Source organism: Oncorhynchus nerka, unplaced genomic scaffold (assembly GCF_034236695.1).
Source record: "Oncorhynchus nerka isolate Pitt River unplaced genomic scaffold, Oner_Uvic_2.0 unplaced_scaffold_755, whole genome shotgun sequence".
Taxonomy (NCBI): Eukaryota; Metazoa; Chordata; class Actinopteri; order Salmoniformes; family Salmonidae; genus Oncorhynchus; species Oncorhynchus nerka.
Window position 1 is genome coordinate 36,536 of NW_027040456.1, and position 13,749 is coordinate 50,284.

General features: G+C 44.9%; 1 pseudogene; it reads right to left on the reverse strand.

Moving 5' to 3' along the window:
* Positions 1-449: 449 nt before the first annotated feature.
* Positions 450-13,749, reverse strand: part of LOC135571126 (methylthioribose-1-phosphate isomerase-like) — a 44,342-nt pseudogene continuing 31,042 nt past the window's right edge.

Below are 13,749 nucleotides of genomic sequence, written 5' to 3' on the forward strand. Positions count from 1 at the left end.
CTATAAAACACTTTTCCAGAAAACTACATGTGAATATATAATATTGTGTTATTGGGTATAACTGTTACATTTTTCATTCCTAACGTTGTTTGGAGAACTCTGAAATCTGATTAGGATGTAGTATAGGCCAGTTCTTCTGAAGGAGACTGGTTCGTTCTGTCGGTGACAGGAGATGAACACAGGAGAGACCAGAGAGGAGAGACCAGAGAGAGACAGGAGAGACCAGAGACAGGGAGAGGAGAGAGACAGGAAAGAGGAGAGAGACAGGAGATGAACACAGGAGAGACCAGAGAGGAGAGAGGGAGGGACAGGAGTGGGAGGGGGTTGGATGTGTGTGTCTGAGTTCCTGCGTTGATGTGTGTGTGAGACCGTAAAACGTGTGAGTTTGTAGAACACTGACCGTGTGTGTGTAAATGTAACAAAACTAGACTTCCACATCAGCTGTGTGTGAGGACGTGGAAGTGGTATGAGAGAGTGAGAGCAGGAATATTAAGGTGCAGTAGCGCACGGCGGCCAGCGGGTGGTGATATCGCCGTCTACAGGGCAGTGAGACGGCCGGTGAGTGCTGCCTGCAGCTCCGAGGGCAGAAACACCCCCAGCTCTGTGATGATGCCCCCCGTTATCAGCTGGTGGGGGGTCACGTCAAACGCCGGGTTCCACACATCAATACCTGGAGAGGGAGAGAGGAGGGTAGACAGAGGGAGAGAGACGAGGGAAGGGACAGAGAGCAAGATAAATTAGTGGGTGTGGGGTTAGGGAGAGAGTGAGATGGTAGAGAGCGACAGAGGAAGAGAGGGGAGAAGGAAGGGAGGTATCATGGTAGAGTGAGGGTGTAAAGGGAGGGAAGAGAAGGAGAGAGAGAGACGGTAGAGAGGGGAGAAGGAAGGGAGGTATCATGGTAGAGTGAGGGAGTAAAGGGAGGGAAGAGAAGGAGATAGAGAGACGGTAGAGAGGGGGAGAAGGAAGGGAGGTATCATGGGAGAGTGAGGGTGTAAGGGAGGGAAGAGAAAGGAAGGGAGTATCATGGTAGAGTGAGTAAAGGGAGGGAAGAAGGAGAGGAGAGACGGTAGAGAGGAGAAGGGAGGAGGTATCATGGTAGAGTGAGGGAGTAAAGGGAGGGAAGAGAAGGAGAGGGAGAGACGGTAGAGGAGAAGGAAGGGAGGTATCATGGTAGAGTGAGGGTGTAAAGGGAGGGAAGAGAAGGAGAGGGAGAGACGGTAGAGAGGGGAGAAGGAAGGGAGGTATCATGGTAGAGTGAGGGTGTAAAGGGGAGGGAAGAGAAGGAGAGAGAGAGACGGTAGAGGGGGGAGAAGGAAGGGAGGTATCATGGTAGAGTGAGGGTGTAAAGGGAGGAAGAGAAGGAGAGAGAGACGGTAGAGAGGGGAGAAGGAAGGGAGGTATCATGGTAGAGTGAGGGTGTAAAAGGGAGGGAAGAGAAGGAGATAGAGAGACGGTAGAGGGGAGAAGGAAGGGAGGTATCATGGTAGAGTGAGGGTGTAAAGGGAGGGAAGAGAAGGAGAGAGAGAGACGGTAGAGAGGGGAGAAGGAAGGGAGGTATCATGGTAGAGTGAGGGTGTAAAGGGAGGGAAGAGAAGGAGAGAGAGAGACGGTAGAGAGGGGAGAAGGAAGGGAGGTATCATGGTAGAGTGAGGGTGTAAAGGGAGGGAAGAGAAGGAGATAGAGAGACGGTAGAGGGGAGAAGGAAGGAGGTATCATGGTAGAGTGAGGGTGTAAAGGGAGGGAAGAGAAGGAGATAGAGAGACGGTAGAGAGGGGAGAAGGAAGGGAGGTATCATGGTAGAGTGAGGGGAGTAAAGGGAGGGAAGAGAAGGAGATAGAGAGACGGTAGAGAGCGACAGAGGAAGAGAGGGGAGAAGGAAGGGAGGTATCATGGTAGAGTGAGGGTGTAAAGGGAGGGAAGAGAAGGAGATAGACGGTAGAGAGGGGAGAAGGAAGGGAGGTATCATGGTAGAGTGAGGGTGTAAAGGGAGGGAAGAGAAGGAGAGAGTGAGACGGTAGAGAGCGACAGAGGAAGAGAGGGGAGAAGGAAGGGAGGTATCATGGTAGAGTGAGGGAGAAAGGGAGGGAAGAGAAGGAGAGAGAGAGACGGTAGAGAGGGGAGAAGGAAGGGAGGTATCATGGTAGAGTGAGGGTGTAAAGGGAGGGAAGAGAAGGAGAGAGACGGTAGAGAGCGACAGAGGAAGAGAGGGGAGAAGGAAGGGAGGTATCATGGTAGAGTGAGGGAGTAAAGGGAGGGAAGAGAAGAGAGAGAGAGACGGTAGAGAGGGGAGAAGGAAGGGAGGTATCATGGTAGAGTGAGGGAGTAAAGGGAGGGAAGAGAAGGGAGAGAGAGAGACGGTAGAGAGGGGAGAAGGAAGGGAGGTATCATGGTAGAGTGAGGGTGTAAAGGGAGGAAGAGAAGGAGATAGAGAGACGGTAGAGGGGAGAAGGAAGGGAGGTATCATGGTAGAGTGAGGGTGTAAAGGGAGGGAAGAGAAGGAGAGAGACGGTAGAGAGCGACAGAGGAAGAGAGGGGAGAAGGAAGGGAGGTATCATGGTAGAGTGAGGGAGTAAAGGGAGGGAAGAGAAGGAGAGAGACGGTAGAGAGCGACAGAGGAAGAGAGGGGAGAAGGAAGGGAGGTATCATGGTAGAGTGAGGGTGTAAAGGGAGGGAAGAGAAGGAGAGAGAGAGCAGGAACCCCCCCGGGGAACAGCGTCTCCATTAAAGGAAAGGATAATATAATTACTGTGATGTCACAGAGCTCCTCTTCTAGTTCTTTAATTAGAGACACGTGTCACAAGTCAATCAGCTCCGGTACTCAGAGAATACACCGTTCCCTGTCTGTCTACTGTTATACTCTACCACTACACCGTTCCCTGTCTGTCTACTGTTATACTCTACCACTACACCGTTCCCTGTCTGTCTACTGTTATACTCTACCACTACACCGTTCCCTCTGTCTGTCTACTGTTATACTCTACCACTACACCGTTCCCTCTGTCTACTGTTATACTCTACCACTACACCGTTCCCTGTCTGTCTACTGTTATACTCTACCACTACACAATTCCCTGTCTGTCTACTGTTATACTCTACCACTACACCGTTCCCTCTGTCTGTCTACTGTTATACTCTACCACTACACTGTTCCCTGTCTGTCTACTGTTATACTCTACCACTACACCGTTCCCTGTCTGTCTACTGTTATACTCTACCACTACACCGTTCCCTCTGTCTGTCTACTGTTATACTCTACCACTACACCGTTCCTCTGTCTGTCTACTGTTATACTCTACCACTACACCGTTCCCTGTCTGTCTACTGTTATACTCTACCACTACACTACTGCTCCTCTGTCTGTCTACTGTTATACTCTACCACTACACCGTTCCCTGTCTGTCTACTGTTATACTCTACCACTACACCGTTCCCCTGTCTGTCTACTGTTATACTCTACCACTACACCGTTCCTCTGTCTGTCTACTGTTATACTCTACCACTACACCGTTCCCTCTGTCTGTCTACTGTTATACTCTACCACTACACCGTTCCCTCTGTCTGTCTACTGTTATACTCTACCACTACACCGTTCCCTCTGTCTGTCTACTGTTATACTCTACCACTACACCGTTCTGTCCTGTTATCTGTCTACTGTTATACTGTTATACTCTACCACTACACCGTTCCCTCTGTCTGTCTACTGTTATACTCTACCACTACACCGTTCCCTGTCTGTCTACTGTTATACTCTACCACTACACCGTTCCCTCTGTCTGTCTACTGTTATACTCTACCACTACACCGTTCCCTGTCTGTCTACTGTTATACTCTACCACTACACCGTTCCCTCTGTCTGTCTACTGTTATACTCTACCACTACACCGTTCCCTGTCTGTCTACTGTTATACTCTACCACTACACCGTTCCCTCTGTCTGTCTACTGTTATACTCTACCACTACACCGTTCCCTGTCTGTCTACTGTTATACTCTACCACTACACCGTTCCCTCTGTCTGTCTACTGTTATACTCTACCACTACACCGTTCCCTGTCTGTCTACTGTTATACTCTACCACTACACCGTTCCCTGTCTGTCTACTGTTATACTCTACCACTACACCGTTCCCTCTGTCTGTCTACTGTTATACTCTACCACTACACCGTTCCTGTCTGTCTACTGTTATACTCTACCACTACACCGTTCCCTCTGTCTGTCTACTGTTATACTCTACCACTACACCGTTCCCTCTGTCTGTCTACTGTTATACTCTACCACTACACCGTTCCCTCTGTCTGTCTACTGTTATACTCTACCACTACACCTCTGTCTGTCTACTGTTTCCCTGTCTGTCTACTGTTATACTCTACCACTACACCGTTCCCTCTGTCTGTCTACTGTTATACTCTACCACTACACCGTTCCCTGTCTGTCTACTGTTATATCTCTACCACTACACTGTTCCCTCTGTCTGTCTACTGTTATACTCTACCACTACACCGTTCCCTGTCTGTCTACTGTTATACTCTACCACTACACCGTTCCCTGTCTGTCTACTGTTATACTCTACCACTACACCGTTCCCTGTCTGTCTACTGTTATACTCTACCACTACACCGTTCCCTGTCTGTCTACTGTTATACTCTACCACTACACCGTTCCCTGTCTGTCTACTGTTATACTCTACCACTACACCGTTCCCTGTCTGTCTACTGTTATACTCTACCACTACACCGTTCCCTCTGTCTGTCTACTGTTATACTCTACCACTACACCGTTCCCTCTGTCTGTCTACTGTTATACTCTACCACTACACCGTTCCCTGTCTGTCTACTGTTATACTCTACCACTACACCGTTCCCTCTGTCTGTCTACTGTTATACTCTACCACTACACCGTTCCCTCTGTCTGTCTACTGTTATACTCTACCACTACACCGTTCCCTGTCTGTCTACTGTTATATCTCTACCACTACACCGTTCCCTCTGTCTGTCTACTGTTATACTCTACCACTACACCGTTCCCTCTGTCTACTGTTATATCTCTACCACTACACTGTTCCCTGTCTGTCTACTGTTATACTCTCTACCACTACACCGTTCCCTCTGTCTACTGTTATACTCTACCACTACACCGTTCCTCTGTCTGTCTACTGTTATACTCTACCACTACACCGTTCCCTCTGTCTGTCTACTGTTATACTTACCACTACACCGTTCCCTCTGTCTACTGTTATACTCTACCACTACACCGTTCCCTCTTCCCTCTGTCTGTCTACTGTTATACTCTACCACTACACCGTTCCCTCTGTCTGTCTACTGTTATACTCTACCACTACACCGTTCCTCTGTCTGTCTACTGTTATACTCTACCACTACACCGTTCCCTCTGTCTGTCTACTGTTATACTCTACCACTACACCGTTCCCTCTGTCTGTCTACTGTTATACTCTACCACTACACCGTTCCTCTGTCTGTCTACTGTTATACTCTACCACTACACCGTTCCCTGTCTGTCTACTGTTATACTCTACCACTACACTGTTCCTCTGTCTGTCTACTGTTATACTCTACCACTACACCGTTCCCTGTCTGTCTACTGTTATACTCTACCACTACACCGTTCCCCTGTCTGTCTACTGTTATACTCTACCACTACACCGTTCCCTCTTCCTCTGTCTGTCTACTGTTATACTCTACCACTACACCGTTCCCTGTCTGTCTACTGTTATACTCTACCACTACACCGTTCCTCTGTCTGTCTACTGTTATACTCTACCACTACACCGTTCCTCTGTCTGTCTACTGTTATACTCTACCACTACACCGTTCCCTGTCTGTCTACTGTTATACTCTACCACTACACCGTTCCCTCTGTCTGTCTACTGTTATATCTCTACCACTACACCGTTCCCTCTGTCTGTCTACTGTTATACCTACCACTACACCTTCCCTGTCTGTCTACTGTTATACTCTACCACTACACCGTTCCCTGTCTGTCTACTGTTATACTCTACCACTACACCGTTCCCTCTGTCTACTGTTATACTCTACCACTACACCGTTCCCTCTGTCTGTCTACTGTTATACTGTTACTCTACCACTACACCGTTCCCTCTGTCTGTCTACTGTGCTGTTATACTCTACCACTACACCGTTCCCTCTGTCTGTCTACTGTTATACTCTACCACTACACCGTTCCCTGTCTGTCTACTGTTATACTCTACCACTACACCGTTCCCTGTCTGTCTACTGTTATATCTCTACCACTACACCGTTCCCTGTCTGTCTACTGTTATAGTCTACCACTACACCGTTCCCTCTGTCTGTCTACTGTTATACTCTACCACTACACCATTCCCTCTGTCTGTCTACTGTTATACTCTACCACTACACCGTTCCCTGTCTGTCTACTGTTATACTCTACCACTACACCGTTCCCTGTCTGTCTACTGTTATACTCTACCACTACACCGTTCCCTGTCTGTCTACTGTTATACTCTACCACTACACCGTTCCCTCTGTCTACTGTTATACTCTACCACTACACCGTTCCCTCTGTCTGTCTACTGTTATACTCTACCACTACACCGTTCCCTCTGTCTGTCTACTGTTATACTCTACCACTACACCGTTCCCTCTGTCTGTCTACTGTTATACTCTACCACTACACCGTTCCCTGTCTGTCTACTGTTATACTCTACCACTACACCGTTCCCTGTCTGTCTACTGTTATATCTCTACCACTACACCGTTCCCTGTCTGTCTACTGTTATACTCTACCACTACACCGTTCCCTGTCTGTCTACTGTTATATCTCTACCACTACACCGTTCCCTCTGTCTGTCTACTGTTATACTCTACCACTACACCGTTCCCTCTGTCTGTCTACTGTTATACTCTACCACTACACCGTTCCCTCTGTCTACTGTTATATCTCTACCACTACACTGTTCCCTCTGTCTGTCTACTGTTATACTCTACCACTACACCGTTCCCTCTGTCTGTCTACTGTTATACTTTACCACTACACCGTTCCCTGTCTGTCTACTGTTATACTCTACCACTACACCGTTCCCTCTGTCTGTCTACTGTTATACTCTACCACTACACCGTTCCCTCTGTCTGTCTACTGTTATACTCTACCACTACACTGTTCCCTCTGTCTGTCTACTGTTATACTCTACCACTACACCGTTCCCTGTCTGTCTACTGTTATATCTCTACCACTACACCGTTCCCTGTCTGTCTACTGTTATATCTCTACCACTACACCGTTCCCTCTGTCTACTGTTATACTCTACCACTACACCGTTCCCTCTGTCTGTCTACTGTTATACTCTACCACTACACCGTTCCCTCTGTCTGTCTACTGTTATACTCTACCACTACACTGTTATATCTCTACCAGGGACTACACTGTTATATCTCTACCAGGGACTACACTGTTATATCTCTACCAGGGACTACACTGTTATATCTCTACCAGGGACAACACTGTTATATCTCTACCACTACACTGTTATATCTCTACCAGGGACTACACTGTTATATCTCTACCAGGGACTACACTGTTATATCTCTACCACTACACTGTTATATATCTACCACTACACTGTTATATCTCTACCAGGGACAACACTGTTATATCTCTACCACTACACTGTTATATCTACCACTACACTGTTACATCTCTACCAGGGACTACACCAGGGACTACACTGTTATATCTCTACCACTACACTGTTATATCTCTACCAGGGACTACACTGTTATATCTCTACCAGGGACTACACTGTTATATCTCTACCAGGGACTACACTGTTATCTCTCTACCACTACACTGTTATATCTCTACCAGGGACTACACTGTTATATCTCTACCAGGGACTACACTGTTATATCTCTACCAGGGACTACACTGTTATATATCTACCACTACACTGTTATATATCTACCACTACACTGTTATATCTCTACCAGGGACAACACTGTTATATCTCTACCACTACACTGTTATATCTCTACCAGGGACTACACTGTTATCTCTCTACCAGGGACTACACTGTTATCTCTCTACCACTACACTGTTATATCTCTACAGGGACTACACTGTTATATCTCTACCAGGGACTACACTGTTATCTCTCTACCAGGGACTACACTGTTATCTCTCTACCAGGGACTACACTGTTATCTCTCTACCAGGGACTACACTGTTATCTCTCTACCAGGGACTACACTGTTATCTCTCTACCAGGGACAACACTGTTATATCTCTACCACTACACTGTTATATCTCTACCACTACACTGTTATATCTCTACCACTACACTGTTATATATCTACCACTACACTGTTATATCTCTACCAGGGACAACACTGTTATATCTCTACCACTACACTGTTATATCTCTACCAGGGACTACACTGTTATCTCTCTACCAGGGACTACACTGTTATCTCTCTACCAGGGACTACACTGTTATATCTCTACCAGGGACTACACTGTTATATCTCTACCAGGGACTACACTGTTATATCTCTACCAGGGACTACACTGTTATATCTCTACCACTACACTGTTATATCTCTACCAGGGACTACACTGTTATATCTACCACTACACTGTTATATCTACCACTACACTGTTACATCTCTACCAGGGACTACACCAGGGACTACACTGTTATATCTCTACCACTACACGGTTATACTCTACCACTACACTGTTATACTCTACCACTACACGGTTATACTCTACCACTACACGGTTATACTCTACCACTACACTGTTATACTCTACCACTACACTGTTATACTCTACCACTACACTGTTATATCTCTATCAGGGACAACACTGTTATATCTCTACCAGGGACTACACTGTTATATCTCTACCAGGGACTACACTGTTATATCTCTACCAGGGACTACACTGTTATATCTCTACAACTACACTGTTATATCTCTACCACTACACTGTTATATCTCTACCAGGGACAACACTGTTATATCTCTACCACTACACTGTTATATCTCTACCAGGGACTACACTGTTATATCTCTACCAGGGACAACACTGTTATATCTCTACCAGGGACTACACTGTTATATCTCTACCAGGGACTACACTGTTATATCTCTACCAGGGACTACACTGTTATATCTCTACAACTACACTGTTATATCTCTACCACTACACTGTTATATCTCTACCAGGGACAACACTGTTATATCTCTACCAGGGACTACACTGTTATATCTCTACCAGGGACTACACTGTTATATCTCTACCAGGGACAACACTGTTATATCTCTACCACTACACTGTTATATCTCTACCACTACACTGTTATATCTCTACCACTACACTGTTATATCTCTACCAGGGACAACACTGTTATATCTCTACCACTACACTGTTATATCTCTACCAGGGACTACACTGTTATCTCTCTACCAGGGACTACACTGTTATCTCTCTACCACTACACTGTTATATCTCTACCAGGGACTACACTGTTATATCTCTACCAGGGACTACACTGTTATATCTCTACCAGGGACTACACTGTTATATCTCTACCAGGGACTACACTGTTATATCTCTACCAGGGACTACACTGTTAATATCTCTACCACTACACTGTTATATCTCTACCAGGGACTACACTGTTATATCTACCACTACACTGTTACATCTCTACCAGGGACTACACCAGGGACTACACTGTTATATCTCTACCACTACACGGTTATACTCTACCACTACACGGTTATACTCTACCACTACACGGTTATACTCTACCACTACACGGTTATACTCTACCACTACACTGTTATACTCTACCACTACACTGTTATACTCTACCACTACACTGTTATACTCTACCACTACACTGTTATACTCTACCACTACACTGTTATATCTCTACCACTACACTGTCCCCCCGTCCCCCCGTCTGTCTGTCTGTCTGTCTACCAGGGACAACACTGTTATATCTCTACCAGGGACAACACTGTTATATCTCTACCAGGGACTACACTGTTATATCTCTACCAGGGACTACACTGTTATATCTCTACCAGGGACTACACTGTTATATCTCTACCAGGGACTACACTGTTATATCTCTACCACTACACTGTTATATCTCTACCAGGGACAACACTGTTATATCTCTACCACTACACTGTTATATCTCTACCAGGGACTACACTGTTATATCTCTACCAGGGACTACACTGTTATATCTCTACCAGGGACAACACTGTTATATCTCTACCACTACACTGTTATATCTCTACCACTACACTGTTATATCTCTACCACTACACTGTTATATATCTACCACTACACTGTTATATCTCTACCAGGGACAACACTGTTATATCTCTACCACTACACTGTTATATCTCTACCAGGGACTACACTGTTATCTCTCTACCAGGGACTACACTGTTATCTCTCTACCACTACACTGTTATATCTCTACCAGGGACTACACTGTTATATCTCTACCAGGGACTACACTGTTATATCTCTACCAGGGACTACACTGTTATATCTCTACCAGGGACTACACTGTTATATATCTACCACTACACTGTTATATCTCTACCAGGGACAACACTGTTATATCTCTACCAGGGACAACACTGTTATATCTCTACCACTACACGGTTATACTCTACCACTACACGGTTATACTCTACCACTACACGGTTATACTCTACCACTACACGGTTATACTCTACCACTACACTGTTATACTCTACCACTACACTGTTATACTCTACCACTACACTGTTATACTCTACCACTACACTGTTATATCTCTACCACTACACTGTCCCCCCGTCCCCCCGTCTGTCTGTCTGTCTGTCTACCAGGGACAACACTGTTATATCTCTACCAGGGACTACACTGTTATATCTCTACCAGGGACTACACTGTTATATCTCTACCAGGGACTACACTGTTATATCTCTACCAGGGACTACACTGTTATATCTCTACCAGGGACTACACTGTTATATCTCTACCACTACACTGTTATATCTCTACCAGGGACAACACTGTTATATCTCTACCACTACACTGTTATATCTCTACCAGGGACTACACTGTTATATCTCTACCAGGGACTACACTGTTATATCTCTACCAGGGACAACACTGTTATATCTCTACCACTACACTGTTATATCTCTACCACTACACTGTTATATCTCTACCACTACACTGTTATATATCTACCACTACACTGTTATATCTCTACCAGGGACAACACTGTTATATCTCTACCACTACACTGTTATATCTCTACCAGGGACTACACTGTTATCTCTCTACCAGGGACTACATCTCTCTACCACTACACTGTTATATCTCTCTACCACTACACTGTTATATCTCTACCAGGGACTACACTGTTATATCTCTACCAGGGACTACACTGTTATATCTCTACCAGGGACTACACTGTTATATATCTACCACTACACTGTTATATCTCTACCAGGGACAACACTGTTATATCTCTACCAGGGACAACACTGTTATATCTCTACCACTACACTGTTATATCTACCACTACACTGTTACATCTCTACCAGGGACTACACCAGGGACTACACTGTTATATCTCTACCACTACACTGTTATATCTCTACCAGGGACTACACTGTTATATCTCTACCAGGGACTACACTGTTATATCTCTACCAGGGACTACACTGTTATCTCTCTACCACTACACTGTTATATCTCTACCAGGGACTACACTGTTATATCTCTACCAGGGACTACACTGTTATATCTCTACCAGGGACTACACTGTTATATCTCTACCAGGGACTACACTGTTATATCTCTACCACTACACTGTTATATATCTACCACTACACTGTTATATATCTACCACTACACTGTTATATCTCTACCAGGGACAACACTGTTATATCTCTACCACTACACTGTTATATCTCTACCAGGGACTACACTGTTATCTCTCTACCAGGGACTACACTGTTATCTCTCTACCACTACACTGTTATATCTCTACAGGGACTACACTGTTATATCTCTACCAGGGACTACACTGTTATCTCTCTACCAGGGACTACACTGTTATCTCTCTACCAGGGACTACACTGTTATCTCTCTACCAGGGACTACACTGTTATCTCTCTACCAGGGACTACACTGTTATCTCTCTACCAGGGACTACACTGTTATCTCTCTACCAGGGACTACACTGTTATATCTCTACCAGGGACTACACTGTTATATCTCTACCAGGGACTACACTGTTATATCTCTACCAGGGACTACACTGTTATATCTCTACCACTACACTGTTATATCTCTACCAGGGACTACACTGTTATATCTACCACTACACTGTTATATCTACCACTACACTGTTACATCTCTACCAGGGACTACACCAGGGACTACACTGTTATATCTCTACCACTACACTGTTATATCTCTACCAGGGACTACACTGTTATATCTCTACCAGGGACTACACTGTTATATCTCTACCAGGGACAAACTGTTATATCTCTACCACTACACTGTTATATCTCTACCACTACACTGTTATATCTCTACCACTACACTGTTATATATCTACCACTACACTGTTATATCTCTACCAGGGACAACACTGTTATATCTCTACCACTACACTGTTATATCTCTACCAGGGACTACACTGTTATCTCTCTACCAGGGACTACACTGTTATCTCTCTACCACTACACTGTTATATCTCTACCAGGGACTACACTGTTATATCTCTACCAGGGACTACACTGTTATATCTCTACCAGGGACTACACTGTTATATCTCTACCAGGGACTACACTGTTATATCTCTACCAGGGACTACACTGTTATATCTCTACCACTACACTGTTATATATCTACCACTACACTGTTATATCTCTACCAGGGACAACACTGTTATATCTCTACCAGGGACAACACTGTTATATCTCTACCACTACACTGTTATATCTACCACTACACTGTTACATCTCTACCAGGGACAACACTGTTATATCTCTACCACTACACTGTTATATCTCTACCAGGGACTACACTGTTATATCTCTACCAGGGACTACACTGTTATATCTCTACCAGGGACTACACTGTTATCTCTCTACCACTACACTGTTATATCTCTACCAGGGACTACACTGTTATATCTCTACCAGGGACTACACTGTTATATCTCTACCAGGGACTACACTGTTATATCTCTACCAGGGACTACACTGTTATATATCTACCACTACACTGTTATATATCTACCACTACACTGTTATATCTCTACCAGGGACAACACTGTTATATCTCTACCACTACACTGTTATATCTCTACCAGGGACTACACTGTTATCTCTCTACCAGGGACTACACTGTTATCTCTCTACCACTACACTGTTATATCTCTACAGGGACTACACTGTTATATCTCTACCAGGGACTACACTGTTATATCTCTACCAGGGACTACACTGTTATATATCTACCACTACACTGTTATATATCTACCACTACACTGTTATATCTCTACCAGGGACAACACTGTTATATCTCTACCACTACACTGTTATATCTCTACCAGGGACTACACTGTTATCTCTCTACCAGGGACTACACTGTTATCTCTCTACAAGGGACTACACTGTTATCTCTCTACCATGGACTACACTGTTATCTCTCTACCA